Source organism: Oncorhynchus masou, unplaced genomic scaffold (assembly GCF_036934945.1).
Source record: "Oncorhynchus masou masou isolate Uvic2021 unplaced genomic scaffold, UVic_Omas_1.1 unplaced_scaffold_2612, whole genome shotgun sequence".
NCBI classification, from domain to species: Eukaryota; Metazoa; Chordata; class Actinopteri; order Salmoniformes; family Salmonidae; genus Oncorhynchus; species Oncorhynchus masou.
In genome coordinates this window covers 1-20,911 of record NW_027009051.1, presented here as the reverse complement: position 1 = coordinate 20,911, position 20,911 = coordinate 1, and the positions used below count along the sequence as shown (strand labels likewise).

The 20,911-nt window shown below is 45.5% G+C and overlaps 1 pseudogene; it reads right to left on the bottom strand.

Annotated features, from left to right (window-relative positions):
- LOC135533717 (vitamin K-dependent protein S-like) overlaps positions 1-16,343 on the bottom strand; it is a 51,109-nt pseudogene extending 34,766 nt beyond the window's left edge.
- Positions 16,344-20,911: the final 4,568 nt, after the last annotated feature.

Below are 20,911 nucleotides of genomic sequence, written 5' to 3'. Positions count from 1 at the left end.
GACCCAGTATTAAGCCAGGACCCAGTATTAAGCCAGGACCCAGTATTAAGTAGGACCCAGTATTAAGCCAGGACCCAGTATTAAGCCAGGACCCAGTATTAAGTAGTACCCAGTATTAAGTAGGACCCAGTATTAAGCCAGGACCCAGTATTAAGCCAGGACCCAGTATTAAGTAGGACCCAGTATTAAGCCAGGACCCAGTATTAAGTAGGACCCAGTATTAAGCCAGGACCCAGTATTAAGTAGGACCCAGTATTAAGTAGGACCCAGTATTAAGTAGGACCCAGTATTAAGCCAGGACCCAGTATTAAGTAGGACCCAGTATTAAGCCAGGACCCAGTATTAAGCCAGGACCCAGTATTAAGTAGTACCCAGTATTAAGCCAGGACCCAGTATTAAGCCAGGACCCAGTATTAAGCCAGGACCCAGTATTAAGCCAGGACCCAGTATTAAGCCAGGACCCAGTATTAAGCCAGGACCCAGTATTAAGCCAGGACCCAGTATTAAGTAGTACCCAGTATTAAGCCAGGACCCAGTATTAAGTAGGACCCAGTATTAAGCCAGGACCCAGTATTAAGCCAGGACCCAGTATTAAGTAGTACCCAGTATTAAGCCAGGACCCAGTATTAAGTAGTACCCAGTATTAAGCCAGGACCCAGTATTAAGCCAGGACCCAGTATTAAGTAGGACCCAGTATTAAGCCAGGACCCAGTATTAAGCCAGGACCCAGTATTAAGTAGGACCCAGTATTAAGTAGGACCCAGTATTAAGTAGGACCCAGTATTAAGCCAGGACCCAGTATTAAACCAGGACCCAGTATTAAGTAGGACCCAGTATTAAGCCAGGACCCAGTATTAAGCCAGGACCCAGCATTAAGCCAGGACCCAGCATTAAGCCAGGACCCAGTATTAAGCCAGGACCCAGTATTAAGCCAGGACCCAGTATTAAGTAGGACCCAGTATTAAGTAGGACCCAGTATTAAGTAGGACCCAGTATTAAGTAGGACCCAGTATGTAGTAGGACCCAAGATTAAGTAGGACCCAGTATTAAGTAGGACCCAGTATTAAGCCAGGACCCAGTATTAAGCCAGGACCCAGTATTAAGCCAGGACCCAGTATTAAGCCAGGACCCAGTATTAAGTAGAATCCAGTATTAAGTAGGACCCAGTATTAAGCCAGGACCCAGTATTAAGTAGGACCCAGTATTAAGTAGGACCCAGTATTAAGCCAGGACCCAGTATTAAGCCAGGACCCAGTATTAAGTAGTACCCAGTATTAAGCCAGGACCCAGTATTAAGCCAGGACCCAGTATTAAGTAGGACCCAGTATTAAGTAGGACCCAGTATTAAGTAGGACCCAGTATTAACCCAGGACCCAGTATTAAGCCTGTTTAACCCCAACCCTGTCTGTCTGGTACCTACCATCCTCACAGCGCGGGCCCTTCCAGCCTGGTCGACACTGACAGGTGAAGGAGGCCTGTCTAACCCCAACCCTGTCTGTCTGGTACCTACCATCCTCACAGCGCGGGCCCTTCCAGCCTGGTCGACACTGACAGGTGAAGGAGGCCTGTCTAACCCCAACCCTGTCTGTCTGGTACCTACCATCCTCACAGCGCGGGCCCTTCCAGCCTGGTCGACACTGACAGGTGAAGGAGGCCTGTCTAACCCCAACCCTGTCTGTCTGGTACCTACCATCCTCACAGCGCGGGCCCTTCCAGCCTGGTCGACACTGACAGGTGAAGGAGGCCTGTCTAACCCCAACCCTGTCTGTCTGGTACCTACCATCCTCACAGCGCGGCCCTTCCAGCCTGGTCGACACTGACAGGTGAAGGAGGCCTGTCTAACCCCAACCCTGTCTGTCTGGTACCTACCATCCTCACAGCGCGGGCCCTTCCAGCCTGGTCGACACTGACAGGTGAAGGAGGCCTGGCCATCGATGCAGCGTTCAGAACCCTCCTTGTAACACGGAAACGGAAGGCACTGGTCACTGATCTCTGCAGAACAACACACACAGAGGTATCACACAGCTATCCAGACAGGACTATACAGGACACATACAGGTATCCAGACTATACAGAACACATACAGCTATCCAGACAGGACTATACAGAACACATACAGCTATCCAGACAGGACTATACAGAACACATACAGCTATCCAGACAGGACTATACAGAACACATACAGCTATCCAGACAGGACAGGACTATACAGAACACATACAGCTATCCAGACAGGACAGGACTATACAGAACACATACAGCTATCCAGACAGGACAGGACTATACAGAACACATACAGGTATCCAGACTATACAGAACACATACAGGTATCCAGACTATACAGAACACATACAGGTATCCAGACTATACAGAACACATACAGCTATCCAGACAGGACTATACAGGACACATACAGGTATCCAGACTATACAGAACACATACAGCTATCCAGACTATACAGAACACATACAGGTATCCAGACAGGACAGGACTATACAGAACACATACAGGTATCCAGACAGGACTATACAGAACACATACAGGTATCCAGAGTGGACTATACAGAACACATACAGGTATCCAGACTATACAGAACACATACAGCTATCCAGACAGGACTATACAGAACACATACAGGTATCCAGACAGGACTATACAGAACACATACAGCTATCCAGACAGGACTATACAGAACACATACAGCTATCCAGACAGGACAGGACTATACAGAACACATACAGGTATCCAGACAGGACTATACAGAACACATACAGGTATCCAGAAATGACTATCCAGAATACATACAGGTATTCAGACAGGACAGGACTATACAGAACACATACAGGTATCCAGAAATGACTATACAGAATACATACAGCTATCCAGACAGGACTATACAGAACACATACAGGTATCCAGAGTGGACTATACAGAACACATACAGCTATCCAGACAGGACTATACAGGACACATACAGGTATCCAGAAATGACTATCCAGAATACATACAGGTATTCAGACAGGACAGGACTATACAGAACACATACAGGTATCCAGAAATGACTATACAGAATACATACAGCTATCCAGACAGGACTATACAGGACACATACAGGTATCCAGACTATACAGAACACATACAGCTATCCAGACAGGACTATACAGGACACATACAGGTATCCAGACAGGACAGGACTATACAGAACACATACAGGTATCCAGACAGGACTATACAGAACACATACAGGTATCCAGACAGGACTATACAGAACACATACAGGTATCCAGACTATACAGAACACATACAGCTATCCAGACAGGACTATACAGGACACATACAGGTATCCAGACAGGACTATACAGAACACATACAGCTATCCAGACAGGACAGGACTATACAGAACACATACAGGTATCCAGACTATACAGAACACATACAGGTATCCAGACAGGACTATACAGAACACATACAGGTATCCAGACTATACAGAACACATACAGCTATCCAGACTATACAGAACACATACAGGTATCCAGACAGGACTATACAGAACACATACAGCTATCCAGACAGGACTATACAGAACACATACAGCTATCCAGACAGGACTATACAGAACACATACAGGTATCCAGACTATACAGAACACATACAGGTATCCAGACAGGACTATACAGAACACATACAGGTATCCAGACAGGACTATACAGAACACATACAGGTATCCAGACTATACAGAACACATACAGCTATCCAGACTGGACTATACAGAACACATACAGGTATCCAGACAGGACTATACAGAACACATACAGCTATCCAGACAGGACTATACAGAACACATACAGGTATCCAGACTATACAGAACACATACAGGTATCCAGACAGGACTATACAGAACACATACAGGTATCCAGACAGGACTATACAGAACACATACAGCTATCCAGACAGGACAGAACACATACAGGTATCCAGACAGGACAGGACTATACAGAACACATACAGGTATCCAGACAGGACTATACAGGACACATACAGGTATCCAGACTATACAGAACACATACAGGTATTCAGACAGGACTATACAGGACACATACAGGTATCCAGACTATACAGGACACATACAGGTATCCAGACTATACAGGACACATACAGGTATCCAGACTATACAGGACACATACAGGTATCCAGACTATACAGAACACATACAGGTATCCAGACAGGACATGACTATACAGAACACATACAGCTATCCAGACAGGGCATGACTATACAGAACACATACAGGTATCCAGACTATACAGAACACATACAGCTATCCAGACAGGACAATACAGAACACATACAGCTATCCAGACAGGACTATACAAACATACGGTCAGTGGATCCTACCCCAACACCCTACCACTAAACCAGGGGGGTCAAACATACGACCCATGGGCCAACATCCTACCCCTAAACCAGCATCCTACCACTAAACCAGCATCCTACCCCTAAACCAGCATCCTACCCCTAAACCAGCATCCTACCACTAAACCAGCATCCTACCCCTAAACCAGGGGGGTCAAACATATGACCCATGGGCCAACATCCTACCCCTAAACCAGCATCCTACCACTAAACCAGCATCCTACCCCTAAACCAGCATCCTACCCCTAAACCAGCATCCTACCCCTAAACCAGCATCCTACCACTAAACCAGCATCCTACCACTAAACCAGGGGGGTCAAACATACGACCCATGGGCCAACATCCTACCCCTAAACCAGCATCCTACCACTAAACCAGCATCCTACCCCTAAACCAGCATCCTACCCCTAAACCAGCATCCTACCACTAAACCAGCATCCTACCCCTAAACCAGGGGGGTCAAACATATGACCGCTAAACCAGCATCCTACCACTAAACCAGCATCCTACCACTAAACCAGCATCCTACCCCTAAACCAGGGGGGTCAAACATACGACCACTAAACCAGCATCCTACCACTAAACCAGCATTCTACCCCTAAACCAGCATCCTACCCCTAAACCAGCATCCTACCACTAAACCAGCATCCTACCCCTAAACCAGCATCCTACCCCTAAACCAGCATCCTACCCCTAAACCAGCATCCTACCCCTAAACCAGCATCCTACCACTAAACCAGCATCCTACCCCTAAACCAGGGGGGTCAAACATATGACCGCTAAACCAGCATCCTACCACTAAACCAGCATCCTACCACTAAACCAGCATCCTACCACTAAACCAGCATCCTACCCCTAAACCAGGGGGGTCAAACATATGACCACTAAACCAGCATCCTACCCCTAAACGAGGGGACTATACAGAATACATACAACATACAACCCATGGGCCAGCATCCTACCGCTAAACCAGCATCCTACCACTAAACCAGCATCCTACCACTAAACCAGCATCCTACCACTAAACCAGCATCCTACCCCTAAACCAGCATCCGACCACTAAACCAGCATCCTACCACTAAACCAGCATCCTACCCTTAAACCAGCATCCTACCCCTAAACCAGCATCCGACCACTAAACCAGCATCCGACCACTAAACCAGCATCCGACGCCTAAACCAGCATCCTACCACTAAACCAGCATCCTACCCCTAAACCAGCATCCTACCCCTAAACCAGCATCCTACCCCTAAACCAGGGAGGGTCAAACATAAGGACTGTGGTGAAAAAAAATGGAGGTGACAAATTTTTGCATTTTTAAAAATTAAACTACAGACCTCAATGAAGACTAAATGAGGCCGGCGGGGAATTATTTTGGTTGACAACCCTTCTCTAAACCAACCTGTAGCCCTGACCTCTGAACCCCAACAACCGTCTCTAACCTTTACCAACCTTTGACACAGGTTCTGAGGTTTGAAGGGACGTTGGAGTCTCCAGAGTTCTGGTTGTTGATGCCCACACGATGTGAACCCAGACAAACTGAAATACAACACAGTGGGGTTATATTAGCTGACATCAGACAACAACACAGTGGGGTTATATTAGCTGACATCAGACAACAACACAGTGGGGTTATATTAGCTGACATCAGACAACAACACAGTGGGGTTATATTAGCTGACATCAGACAACAACACAGTGGGGTTATATTAGCTGGCATCAGTCATATCATCAGACAACAACACAGTGGGGTTATATTAGCTGACATCAGTCAGACAGACAACAACACAGTGGGGTTATATTAGCTGACATCAGTCAGACAGACAACAACACAGTAGGGTTATATTAGCTGACATCAGTCAGACAGATAACAACACAGTGGGGTTATATTAGCTGGCACCAGTCAGACAGACAACAACACAGTGGGGTTATATTAGCTGGCATCAGACAACAACACAGTGGGGTTATATTAGCTGACATCAGACAACAACACAGTGGGGTTATATTAGCTGACATCAGACAGACAGACAACAACACAGTGGGGTTATATTAGCTGGCATCAGACAGACGGACAACAACACAGTGGGGTTATATTAGCTGGCATCAGACAGACAGACAACAACACAGTGGGGTTATATTAGCTGGCATCAGTCAGACAGACAACAACACAGTGGGGTTATATTAGCTGACATCAGACGGACAACAACATAGTGGGGTTATATTAGCTGGCATCAGACAGACAGACAACAACACAGTGGGGTTATATTAGCTGACATCAGACAGACAGACAACAACACAGTGGGGTTATATTAGCTGACATCAGACAGACAGATAACAACACAGTGGGGTTATATTAGCTGACATCAGACAGACAGACAACAACACAGGGGGTTATATTAGCTGGCATCAGTCAGACAGACAACAACACAGTGGGGTTATATTAGCTGACATCAGACAACAACACAGTGGGGTTATATTAGCTGGCATCAGACAACAACACAGTGGGGTTATATTAGCTGACATCAGACAGACAGACAACAACACAGTGGGGTTATATTAGCTGGCATCAGACAGACAGACAACAACACAGTGGGGTTATATTAGCTGGCATCAGACAGACAGATAACAACACAGTGGGGTTATATTAGCTGACATCAGTCAGACGGACAACAACACAGTGGGGTTATATTAGCTGGCATCAGACAACAACACAGTGGGGTTATATTAGCTGACATCAGTCAGACAGACAACAACACAGTGGGGTTATATTAGCTGACATCAGACAACAACACAGTGGGGTTATATTAGCTGGCATCAGACAACAACACAGTGGGGTTATATTAGCTGACATCAGACAACAACACAGTGGGGTTATATTAGCTGACATCAGACAACAACACAGTGGGGTTATATTAGCTGGCATCAGTCAGACAGACAACAACACAGTGGGGTTATATTAGCTGACATCAGACAACAACACAGTGGGGTTATATTAGCTGACATCAGACAGACAGACAACAACACAGTGGGGTTATATTAGCTGACATCAGTCATATCATCAGACAACAACACAGTGGGGTTATATTAGCTGACATCAGACAGACAGACAACAACACAGTGGGGTTATATTAGCTGGCATCAGTCAGACAGACAACAACACAGTGGGGTTATATTAGCTGACATCAGACAACAACACAGTGGGGTTATATTAGCTGACATCAGACAACAACACAGTGGGGTTATATTAGCTGACATCAGTCATATCATCAGACAACAACACAGTGGGGTTATATTAGCTGACATCAGACAGACAGACAACAACACAGTGGGGTTATATTAGCTGGCATCAGTCAGACAGACAACAACACAGTGGGGTTATATTAGCTGGCACCAGTCAGACAGACAACAACACAGTGGGGTTATATTAGCTGGCATCAGACAACAACACAGTGGGGTTATATTAGCTGACATCAGACAACAACACAGTGGGGTTATATTAGCTGACATCAGACAACAACACAGTGGGGTTATATTAGCTGACATCAGACAACAACACAGTGGGGTTATATTAGCTGGCATCAGTCAGACAGACAACAACACAGTGGGGTTATATTAGCTGACATCAGACAACAACACAGTGGGGTTATATTAGCTGACATCAGACAACAACACAGTGGGGTTATATTAGCTGACATCAGACATATCATCAGACAACAACACAGTAGGGTTATATTAGCTGGCATCAGACAGACAGACAACAACACAGTGGGGTTATATTAGCTGACATCAGACAGACAGACAACAACACAGTGGGGTTATATTAGCTGGCATCAGACAGACAGACAACAACACAGTGGGGTTATATTAGCTGACATCAGACAGACAGACAACAACACAGTGGGGTTATATTAGCTGGCATCAGACAGACGGACAACAACACAGTGGGGTTATATTAGCTGGCACCAGTCAGACAGACAACAACACAGTGGGGTTATATTAGCTGGCATCAGACAACAACACAGTGGGGTTATATTAGCTGACATCAGACAACAACACAGTGGGGTTATATTAGCTGACATCAGACAACAACACAGTGGGGTTATATTAGCTGACATCAGACAACAACACAGTGGGGTTATATTAGCTGACATCAGACATATCATCAGACAACAACACAGTGGGGTTATATTAGCTGGCATCAGACAACACAGTGGGGTTATATTAGCTGACATCAGACAGACAGACAACAACACAGTGGGGTTATATTAGCTGACATCAGACAACACAGTGGGGTTATATTAGCTGACATCAGACAGACAGACAACAACACAGTGGGGTTATATTAGCTGGCATCAGACAACACAGTGGGGTTATATTAGCTGACATCAGACAACACAGTGGGGTTATATTAGCTGACATCAGACAGACAGACAACAACACAGTGGGGTTATATTAGCTGACATCAGACAACACAGTGGGGTTATATTAGCTGACATCAGACAGACAGACAACAACACAGTGGGGTTATATTAGCTGACATCAGACAACAACACAGTGGGGTTATATTAGCTGACATCAGACAACAACACAGTGGGGTTATATTAGCTGACATCAGACAACAACACAGTGGGGTTATATTAGCTGACATCAGACAACAACACAGTGGGGTTATATTAGCTGGCATCAGACAGACAACAACACAGTGGGGTTATATTAGCTGGCACCAGTCACATGATAACTCATTGAGGAACGGGTGGCTGAGGGTCAGCTAGATTCTATATCGCCAGATGTTGTTAATGGACAAATGGCTGAACACAGGACTTCAACAGAGAGCAGAAGGGTTGAAACTCACAGACATATTGAGGATAGAAGTGTTCCTGTAAAAAGAGAGGAGACATTATTAGAAGTCTGTCTGGGTCCTTAAACCAGTCATTATTAGAAGTCTGTCTGGGTCCTTAAACCAGTCATTATTAGAAGTCTGTCTGGGTCCTTAAACCAGTCATTATTAGAAGTCTGTCTGGGTCCTTAAACCAGTCATTATTAGAAGTCTGTCTGGGTCCTTAAACCAGTCATTATTAGAAGTCTGTCTGGGTCCTTAAACCAGTCATTATTAGAAGTCTGTCTGGGTCCTTAAACCAGTCATTATTAGAAGTCTGTCTGGGTCCTTAAACCAGTCATTATTAGAAGTCTGTCTGGGTCCTTAAACCAGTCATTATTAGAAGTCTGTCTGGGTCCTTAAACCAGTCATTATTAGAAGTGGTGTCTGTCTGGGTCCTTAAACAAGTCATTATTAGAAGTGGTGTCTGTCTGGGTCCTTAAACCAGTCATTATTAGAAGTGGTGTCTGTCTGGGTCCTTAAACCAGTCATTATTAGAAGTGGTGTCTGTCTGGGTCCTTAAACCAGTCATTATTAGAAGTGGTGTCTGTCTGGGTCCTTAAACCAGTCATTATTAGAAGTGGTGTCTGTCTGGGTCCTTAAACCAGTCATTATTAGAAGTGGTGTCTGTCTGGGTCCTTAAACCAGTCATTATTAGAAGTGGTGTCTGTCTGGGTTCTTAAACCAGTCATTATTAGAAGTGGTGTCTGTCTGGGTCCTTAAACCAGTCATTATTAGAAGTGGTGTCTGTCTGGGTCCTTAAACCAGTCAACAGCTTGAGGACAACATCCCACACCATCCCACTCAGCTACGTCAACACTAGTCAACGTCCCGCTCCATCCCACTCAGCCACGTCAACACTAGTCAACGTCCCGCTCCATCCCACTCAGCTACGTCAACACTAGTCAACGCGGGAAACCTCATGGCAAACACATGATTGGGGGAACAGTTCAATGACCTGAGTCTGTTACATACACACTCTCCCCATGTCCCTCCTGACATGACCATCTAGTGACTACCCTCTCCCTCTCCCCATGTCCCTCCTGACATGACCATCTAGTGACTACCCTCTCCCCATGTCCCTCCTGACATGACCATCTAGTGACTACCCTCTCCCTCTCCCCATGTCCCTCCTGACATGACCATCTAGTGACTACCCTCTCCCCATGTCCCTCCTGACATGACCATCTAGTGTCTACCCTCTCCCTCTCCCCATGTCCCTCCTGACATGACCATCTAGTGACTACCCTCTCCCTCTCCCCATGTCCCTCCTGACATGACCATCTAGTGTCTACCCTCTCCCCATGTCCCTCCTGACATGACCATCTAGTGACTACCCTCTCCCTCTCCCCATGTCCCTCCTGACATGACCATCTAGTGACTACCCTCTCCCTCTCCCCATGTCCCTCCTGACATGACCATCTAGTGACTACCCTCTCCCTCTCCCCATGTCCCTCCTGACATGACCATCTAGTGTCTACCCTCTCCCCATGTCCCTCCTGACATGACCATCTAGTGACTACCCTCTCCCTCTCCCCATGTCCCTCCTGACATGACCATCTAGTGTCTACCCTCTCCCCATGTCCCTCCTGACATGACCATCTAGTGTCTACCCTCTCCCTCTCCCCATGTCCCTCCTGACATGACCATCTAGTGACTACCCGCTCCCTCTCCCCATGTCCCTCCTGACATGACCATCTAGTGACTACCCTCTCCCCATGTCCCTCCTGACATGACCATCTAGTGACTACCCTCTCCCTCTCCCCATGTCCCTCCTGACATGACCATCTAGTGACTACCCTCTCCCTCTCCCCATGTCCCTCCTGACATGACCATCTAGTGTCTACCCTCTCCCCATGTCCCTCCTGACATGACCATCTAGTGTCTACCCTCTCCCTCTCCCCATGTCCCTCCTGACATGACCATCTAGTGTCTACCCTCTCCCCATGTCCCTCCTGACATGACCATCTAGTGACTACCCTCTCCCTCTCCCCATGTCCCTCCTGACATGACCATCTAGTGTCTACCCTCTCCCTCTCCCCATGTCCCTCCTGACATGACCATCTAGTGTCTACCCTCTCCCTCTCCCCATGTCCCTCCTGACATGACCATCTAGTGTCTACCCTCTCCCTCTCCCCATGTCCCTCCTGACATGACCATCTAGTGTCTACCCTCTCCCTCTCCCCATGTCCCTCCTGACATGACCATCTAGTGTCTACCCTCTCCCTCTCCCCATGTCCCTCCTGACATGACCATCTAGTGACTACCCTCTCCCTCTCCCCATGTCCCTCCTGACATGACCATCTAGTGTCTACCCTCTCCCTCTCCCCATGTCCCTCCTGACATGACCATCTAGTGACTACCCTCTCCCTTCCCCATGTCCCTCCTGACATGACCATCTAGTGTCTACCCTCTCCCCATGTCCCTCCTGACATGACCATCTAGTGTCTACCCTTTCCATCTCCCCAGGTCCCTCCTAACATGACCATCTAGTGTCTACCCTCTCCCTCGGTCCCTCCTGACATGACCATCTAGTGACTACCCTCTCCCTCTCCCCATGTCCCTCCTGACATGACCATCTAGTGACTACCCTCTCCCTCTCCCCATGTCCCTCCTGACATGACCATCTAGTGTCTACCCTCTCCCCATGTCCCTCCTGACATGACCATCTAGTGTCTACCCTCTCCCCATGTCCCTCCTGACATGACCATCTAGTGTCTACCCTCTCCCTCTCCCCATGTCCCTCCTGACATGACCATCTAGTGTCTACCCTCTCCCTCTCCCCATGTCCCTCCTGACATGACCATCTAGTGTCTACCCTCTCCCTCTCCCCATGTCCCTCCTGACATGACCATCTAGTGTCTACCCTCTCCCTCTCCCCATGTCCCTCCTGACATGACCATCTAGTGTCTACCCTCTCCCCATGTCCCTCCTGACATGACCATCTAGTGTCTACCCTCTCCCTCTCCCCATGTCCCTCCTGACATGACCATCTAGTGTCTACCCTCTCCCTCTCCACATGTCCCTCCTGACATGACCATCTAGTGTCTACCCTCTCCCTCTCCCCATGTCCCTCCTGACATGACCATCTAGTGACTACCCTCTCCCTCTCCCCATGTCCCTCCTGACATGACCATCTAGTGTCTACCCTCTCCCTCTCCCCATGTCCCTCCTGACATGACCATCTAGTGACTACCCTCTCCCTTCCCCATGTCCCTCCTGACATGACCATCTAGTGTCTACCCTCTCCCCATGTCCCTCCTGACATGACCATCTAGTGTCTACCCTCTCCCTCTCCCCATGTCCCTCCTGACATGACCATCTAGTGTCTACCCTCTCCCCATGTCCCTCCTGACATGACCATCTAGTGTCTACCCTCTCCCTCTCCCCATGTCCCTCCTGACATGACCATCTAGTGTCTACCCTCTCCCTCTCCACATGTCCCTCCTGACATGACCATCTAGTGTCTACCCTCTCCCCATGTCCCTCCTGACATGACCATCTAGTGTCTACCCTCTCCCTCTCCCCATGTCCCTCCTGACATGACCATCTAGTGACTACCCTCTCCCCATGTCCCTCCTGACATGACCATCTAGTGACTACCCTCTCCCTCTCCCCATGTCCCTCCTGACATGACCATCTAGTGTCTACCCTCTCCCCATGTCCCTCCTGACATGACCATCTAGTGTCTACCCTCTCCCCATGTCCCTCCTGACATGACCATCTAGTGTCTACCCTCTCCCCATGTCCCTCTTGACATGGCCATCTTGTAACTAGTGTGCCAGGGTCCCTCCTGACATGACCATCTTGTAACTAGTCTGCCAGGGGCCCTCCTGACATGGCCATCTTGTAACTAGTGTTCCAGGGTCCCTCCTGACATGACCATTTTGTAACTAGTGTGCCAGGGGCCCTCCTGACATGACCATCTTGTAACTAGTGTGCCAGGGTCCCTCCTGACATGGCCATCTTGTAACTAGTCTGCCAGGGGCCCTCCTGACATGACCATCTTGTAACTAGTGTGCCAGGGTCCCTCCTGACATGGCCATCTTGTAACTAGTGTGCCAGGGTCCCTCCTGACATGGCCATCTTGTAACTAGTGTGCCAGGGTCCCTCCTGACATGGCCATCTTGTAACTAGTGTGCCCGGGGCCCTCCTGACATGGCCATCTAGTGACTACCCTCTCCCTCGGTCCCTCCTGACATGGCCATCTTGTAACTAGTGTGCCAGGGTCCCTCCTGACATGGCCATCTTGTAACTAGTGTGCCAGGGTCCCTCCTGACATGGCCATCTTGTAACTAGTGTGCCAGGGTCCCTCCTGACATGACCATCTTGTAACTAGTGTGCCCGGGGCCCTCCTGACATGACCATCTTGTAACTAGTGTGCCCGGGGCCCTCCTGACATGGCCATCTAGTGTCTACCCTCTCCCCATGTCCCTCCTGACATGGCCATCTTGTAACTAGTGTGCCCGGGGCCCTCCTGACATGGCCATCTTGTAACTAGTGTGCCCGGGGCCCTCCTGACATGGCCATCTTGTAACTAGTGTGCCCGCGGCCCTCAGGAGCCACTCACCGTCTCCGGGTTGTTCTCAAAGATCTCCCTCGCCTCCTCCTTGTTGCACAGCTCCTCGATACATTCTCTCTCCAGGTTACCTTTCTTACTCTCCTCAAACATGGAGTTGGCCCTGCGGTGCCGAGACAGGAACTGGGAGGCCCTGTTCTGAGTTAGGACTGGAGACAAACACTGTGTAACTGGGTAGGTTATATATTTCACTTGCAACTCCAGACATATGTATTCAATGTTTATGCGTTTCTATTGGTTGTGTAAGGACGGACGCTGGGAGACAAGGATGCAAGTACAAGGGGAGGTAACCGTTAATAAACAAGGGGAGGTAACAGTTAATAAACAAGGGGAGTCAACAGTTAATAAACAAGGGGAGTCAACAGTTAATAAACAAGGGGAGTCAACAGTTAATAAACAAGGGGAGTCAACAGTTAATAAACAGTTAATAAACAAGGGAGTCAACAGTTAATAAACAAGGGGAGTCAACAGTTAATAAACAAGGGGAGTCAACAGTTAATAAACAAGGGGAGTCAACAGTTAATAAACAAGGGGAGTCAACAGTTAATAAACAAGGGGAGTCAACAGTTAATAAACAAGGGGAGTCAACAGTTAATAACAAGGGGAGGTAACAGTTAATAAACAAGGGGAGGTAACAGTTAATAAACAAGGGGAGTCAACAGTTAATAAACAAGGGGAGGTAACAGTTAATAAACAACGGACAAGAAACAAACAAGGACCGCGTCTGGACAAGGGATATAAACACAACGACAATAATGCTGACACGAGGAACAAACTGAGGAACAGACAGATATAGAAGGGGCCATCAACAAAATGAAGGAGGCCAGGTGAGTCCAATGAGCGCTGATGCGTGTAATGACAGTGGCAGGTGTCCGTAATGATGGGCAGCCTGGCGCCCTCGAGCACCAGAGACGGGGAGCGGGAGCAGGCGTGTCAGGTTGGTTGAATTTACATATCAATTAGGTGTCATGATATCGGCGACACTTGTAGATAGGGGGAGATCACAAAACGTAAACTCCTCCCAGTCTGATATTAACCTGCAAGTGTAACAGTATAGCTTCCGTCCCTCTCCTCGCCCCTACCTGGGCTCGTACCAGGAACACAGGGACAACAGCCACCCTCGAAGCATCGTCACACATCGCTCCAGAGCAAGGGGAACAACTACTTCAAGGTCTCAGAGCGAGTGACGTCACCGATTGAAAAGCTATTAGCGCGCACCACCGCTAACTAGCTAGCCGTTTCACATGGGTTACACCAGCATTAGGTCCCGTTCTGAAACACTGTATTCTATTTTCAGATGGACAATGTGTAGGAGTTCACTAGGTACATGTCCAGATGTATACAGTACATGTATAGTACCTGTTAGATATTGAGGGGGCTTCCTGGGATGTACTTTTTATTTAATGTTATTGCTGTAAAACTTGAGTCAGCTAGCATGCTCTAATTACAATGGTCACATTAGCTCCCTTCTAATACTGATATTGACATGCAAGCGGACGAATCACGAATGTTCGGCCGTCAACACATTTAAATGTGTTTCCTTCGGTCTATAGTCAGAATAAACCCCAAATCAACTGTGTGATCGATGGCTGCGACCGTCCTTTCTTTAAAAAAAAAAAACACAACGCAAGAAGTTACGAAGTACTGATGACGTCCGTTACACTCACACAACACGTGTTTTATTACATCGTTATTACAATGTGATGGCAGCGGGGGGGAAGTATGGGGTTTGTGTGAATGGTGTATGTGACCACATAGGAATCTATATTGATATTTTACACATGTTTTGATGGATGAATCATTTGGATCAAACTGTAAACGGATTAGTACACAGTCCCATTTCAACAGGTCTTTGTTCTTGTTTCAGCAGGGTATTACCCCCAACACGTGGTCTTATTTAAATGATTTAAAGCAATTTTGTTTAAAAAAACAAAACATAAATAATCTAGGAGGTGTCACTCATCTTCCAGGACTGCAGGAACAGTGTAAAACATCAGATCACCTGTTGCCTTTTTGTCGACATACGCAGCTCAAAACCTGTTTCAGACTTTATAACATGTTGTGGAAAGTAACGTTGGCTTCGGCGCATTAAAGTTGTCTTTTAGTAACAAGTTACCATTAATTCGTTGGCTTCGGCGCATTAAAGTTGTCTTTTAGTAACAAGTTACCATTAATTCGTTGGCTTTGACGGGTATAAATTGTATTTTAGTATGTAAGTTACCGTTAATTCTTTGGGAAAAGAAAAACACCAAACATACCCCCCCTGATCTTGTGTAAAAGCGGAAAACAACCAAAGTTGTACTTTGACTATCCACATACATAAGTCCATTTTTCCGTTATCCAACTTAAAGTAAAATAAAGTTTCACTTACATCGATGAGCATCGCAAAGCGCCACCAGAAAGATGAAACAAGCCACCGATTCTCCTAATAAACTATGTTTATTTCTCCACATAATAAAACCGATCCTCGGAACAGCTCAGGTCCGCGACAAAAACTTTAATCTTCCCGAAAATGTTTTCGCCTGTTTAGTGGAGAGGGAGCTGGGACTGGACCGGGAGCGGAGAGAGGAGAGGAGGGAGACGTGTGTGTCGTGAACCACATTAACATGACCAACAAAACTGGAATCGGCGTTAAGCCTTCAAAATAAAATACAAATATATATATTCACAAAAGTAGTGCACTGGGTCTCTATAGATCCGTTTGAGTCCATGTTCTCTTGATAAGTGCATAAATTGGACCATTTTCCTGTCCTGTTAAACATTCATAATGAAACCAGTACTTGTGCATGTCAGGGAAAATGTATGGAGTTTTTTTTTTAAATACATTATTTTCTTTAGGAATGTAATTCAGTAAAAGTAAATGTAGTCAAAAATATAAATAGTAAAGTCAAGTACAGATACCCAGAAAAACTCACAGAACACAACTGTTTGGCTTTAAGAGCTACAATAGTAATATGGGTGTGTCACGGATGTGAAACGGCTCGCTTAGTTAGCGGTGGTGCGCGCTAAATAGCGTTTCAATCGGTGACATCACTTACTCTGAGACCTTGAAGTAGTAGTTCCCCTTGCTCTGCAAGGGCCCCGGCTTTTGTGGAGCGATGGGTAACGATGCTTCGTGGGTGACTGTTGTTGATGTGTGCAGAGGCTCCCTGGTTCGCGCCCGGGTAGGTGCGAGGGGACGGTCTAAAGGGGACGGTCTGTTACATGTGAATAGTCTCCCCAGTTGTGTTCTGTGAGTGTCAGTGATTAGCCTCATACCCCATTTAATGGACCCAAGATCCATAGATAAGGCTGTGCATTGCAATATACCGACTGAGCACACACTGGTTGTTTCAATGAAATGACGTTGAACCAACGTGGATTAAGCGCTGAATTGACATCTGTGCGGGGGGGGGGTTCCATTTAAATTCTGTTTAGACTTTACGTCCACATTGCAATTTCAACAAACAAATGTATAACTATTGGCTTTTGTTGAATTTCTATAACAACATTCCAACCGCGTTTAGCATTATCTCGTACAAGTGTGGAATGATTCCAAAAATAGGATCCGTTTCAGTGGGGGACTTTTATTTTGAAGGTGAACCGACCATTCCACTGTTGTTGACCCCGCAAATGTTGTTCGCGACACACTGGTGTTACGGGGTGGAGGTGACAGAGGGAGCGCTGTTACTCTCAGCTCTACAAACATACACTGTGCTGCCTGCCCTGTTTTGCTGTGCTGGGACTTTGAGTTGAGGACAGTATTTGAACCCTTGTAGATAAACAGAGACAGTATTTAAATTCCTGATCAGAGGCCCTGGTAGACTGCAGAGGAACAGAGACAGTATTTAAACCCCTGACTAGAGACCCTGGTCGACTGTAGATAAACAGAGACAGTATTTAAACCCCTGACTAGAGACCCTGGTCGACTGCAGAGGAACAGAGACAGTATTTAAACCCCTGACTAGTGGCCCTGGAATATTGTAGATAAACAGAGACAGTATTTAAACCCCTGACTAGAGACCCTGGTCGACTGCAGAGGAACAGAGACAGTATTTAAACCCCTGACTAGAGACCCTGGTCGACTGCAGAGGAACAGAGACAGTATTTAAACCCCTGACTAGTGGCCCTGGAATATTGTAGATAAACAGAGACAGTATTTAAACCCCTGACTAGAGACCCTGGTCGACTGTAGATAAACAGAGACAGTATTTAAACCCCTGACTAGAGACCCTGGTCGACTGCAGAGGAACAGAGACAGTATTTAAACCCCTGACTAGAGGGTGGATGGTTTCAGATGTTTAGATACTGTAGGAAGAGGAAGAGGTTTCAGATGTTTAGATACTGTATGAAGAGGAAGAGGTTTCAGATGTTTAGATACTGTAGGAAGAGGAAGAGGTTTCAGATGTTTAGATACTGTAGGAAGAGGTTTCAGATGTTTAGATACTGTAGGAAGAGGTTTCAGATGTTTAGATACTGTAGGAAGAGGAAGAGGTTTCAGATGTTTAGATACTGTATGAAGAGGAAGAGGTTTCAGATGTTTAGATACTGTATGAAGAGGAAGAGGTTTCAGATGTTTAGATACTGTATGAAGAGGAAGAGGTTTCAGATGTTTAGATACTGTAGGAAGAGGAAGAGGTTTCAGATGTTTAGATACTGTATGAAGAGGAAGATGTTTCAGATGTTTAGATACTGTATGAAGAGGTTTCAGATGTTTAGATACTGTAGGAAGAGGAAGAGGTTTCAGATGTTTAGATACTGTATGAAGAGGTTTCAGATGTTTAGATACTAGAGGAAGAGGAAGAGGTTTCAGATGTTTAGATACTGTATGAAGAGGAAGAGGTTTCAGATGTTTAGATACTGTAGGAAGAGGAAGAGGTTTCAGATGTTTAGATACTGTATGAAGAGGAAGAGGTTTCAGATGTTTAGATACTGTATGAAGAGGAAGAGGTTTCAGATGTTTAGATACTGTAGGAAGAGGTTTCAGATGTTTAGATACTGTAGGAAGAGGAAGAGGTGTCAGATGTTTAGATACTGTATGAAGAGGTTTCAGATGTTTAGATACTGTATGAAGAGGAAGAGGTTTCAGATGTTTGGATACTGTAGGAAGAGGAAGAGGTTTCAGATGTTTAGATACTGTATGAAGAGGAAGAGGTTTCAGATGTTTAGATACTGTATGAAGAGGAAGAGGTTTCAGATGTTTAGATACTGTATGAAGAGGAAGAGGTTTCAGATGTTTAGATACTGTAGGAAGAGGAAGAGGTTTCAGATGTTTAGATACTGTATGAAGAGGAAGAGGTTTCAGATGTTTAGATACTGTAGGAAGAGGTTTCAGATGTTTAGATACTGTAGGAAGAGGTTTCAGATGTTTAGATACTGTAGGAAGAGGAAGAGGTTTCAGATGTTTAGATACTGTATGAAGAGGAAGAGGTTTCAGATGTTTAGATACTGTATGAAGAGGAAGAGGTTTCAGATGTTTAGATACTGTATGAAGAGGAAGGGTTTCAGATGTTTAGATACTGTAGGAAGAGGAAGGGTTTCAGATGTTTAGATACTGTAGGAAGAGGTTTCAGATGTTTAGATACTGTATGAAGAGGTTTCAGATGTTTAGATACTGTATGAAGAGGAAGAGGTTTCAGATGTTTAGATACTGTATGAAGAGGAAGAGGTTTCAGATGTTTAGATACTGTAGGAAGAGGAAGAGGTTTCAGATGTTTAGATACTGTATGAAGAGGAAGAGGTTTCAGATGTTTAGATACTGTATGAAGAGGTTTCAGATGTTTAGATACTGTATGAAGAGGAAGAGGTTTCAGATGTTTAGATACTGTATGAAGAGGAAGAGGTTTCAGATGTTTAGATACTGTAGGAAGAGGAAGAGGTTTCAGATGTTTAGATACTGTATGAAGAGGAAGAGGTTTCAGATGTTTAGATACTGTATGAAGAGGTTTCAGATGTTTAGATACTGTAGGAAGAGGAAGAGGTTTCAGATGTTTAGATACTGTATGAAGAGGTTTCAGATGTTTAGATACTAGAGGAAGAGGAAGAGGTTTCAGATGTTTAGATACTGTATGAAGAGGAAGAGGTTTCAGATGTTTAGATACTGTAGGAAGAGGAAGAGGTTTCAGATGTTTAGATACTGTATGAAGAGGAAGAGGTTTCAGATGTTTAGAAACTGTATGAAGAGGAAGAGGTTTCAGATGTTTAGATACTGTAGGAAGAGGAAGAGGTTTCAGATGTTTAGATACTGTAGGAAGAGGAAGAGGTTTCAGATGTTTCGATACTGTAGGAAGAGGAAGAGGTGTCAGATGTTTAGATACTGTATGAAGAGGTTTCAGATGTTTAGATACTGTATGAAGAGGAAGAGGTTTCAGATGTTTGGATACTGTAGGAAGAGGAAGAGGTTTCAGATGTTTAGATACTGTATGAAGAGGAAGAGGTTTCAGATGTTTAGATACTGTATGAAGAGGAAGAGGTTTCAGATGTTTAGATACTGTATGAAGAGGAAGAGGTTTCAGATGTTTAGATACTGTATGAAGAGGTTTCAGATGTTTAGATACTGTAGGAAGAGGAAGAGGTTTCAGATGTTTAGATACTGTAGGAAGAGGAAGAGGTTTCAGATGTTTAGATACTGTATGAAGAGGAAGAGGTTTCAGATGTTTAGATACTGTATGAAGAGGTTTCAGATGTTTAGATACTGTATGAAGAGGAAGAGGTTTCAGATGTTTAGATACTGTATGAAGAGGAAGAGGTGTCAGATGTTTAGATACTGTATGAAGAGGTTTTTAAATACATTTAAAAAACTCCCTGCAACACATTCTGAATGAAAGCCACTCAGACAGCAACCGGTTTGCAATAATAATATTGCCTTAATTTAGTTATTTCCAGGACAAAACAGGCTAATTTTAAACCATTCAGTTGTTCTGTACAGAGATACATAATAACTTCTTCTTAATACTCTTGATATATTTATACAAAATACACTGTTATCCTTTAGAAGGGGCGTTTTAGAAGAGGGAATTCCTGGAAAGGTGGATTAGGGTTATATTTTTTAGGGGGGACAATTT